Source organism: Penaeus monodon, chromosome 21 (genome assembly GCF_015228065.2).
Source record: "Penaeus monodon isolate SGIC_2016 chromosome 21, NSTDA_Pmon_1, whole genome shotgun sequence".
NCBI classification, from domain to species: Eukaryota; Metazoa; Arthropoda; class Malacostraca; order Decapoda; family Penaeidae; genus Penaeus; species Penaeus monodon.
The window spans coordinates 39,126,125-39,126,337 of NC_051406.1; positions in this window are offsets into that span (position 1 = coordinate 39,126,125).

Sequence of the window (213 nt, forward strand, 5' to 3'; positions counted from 1 at the left end):
TACAAGACTGGAAACCCCTCCCCCTCCCCCTCCCCCTTAAAAAAATACAAATGCAAATTATAAAATAACCCCTACGGAGCATCTTCATTCTTGCAAACGGAAGCACACACATGTACGTTACAGTAGCACACACACATGTAAACAATATAATTATATCCACATGCATACATCACCATAAGATTAATAGGAATAATTATCCATTGTTATTTATGC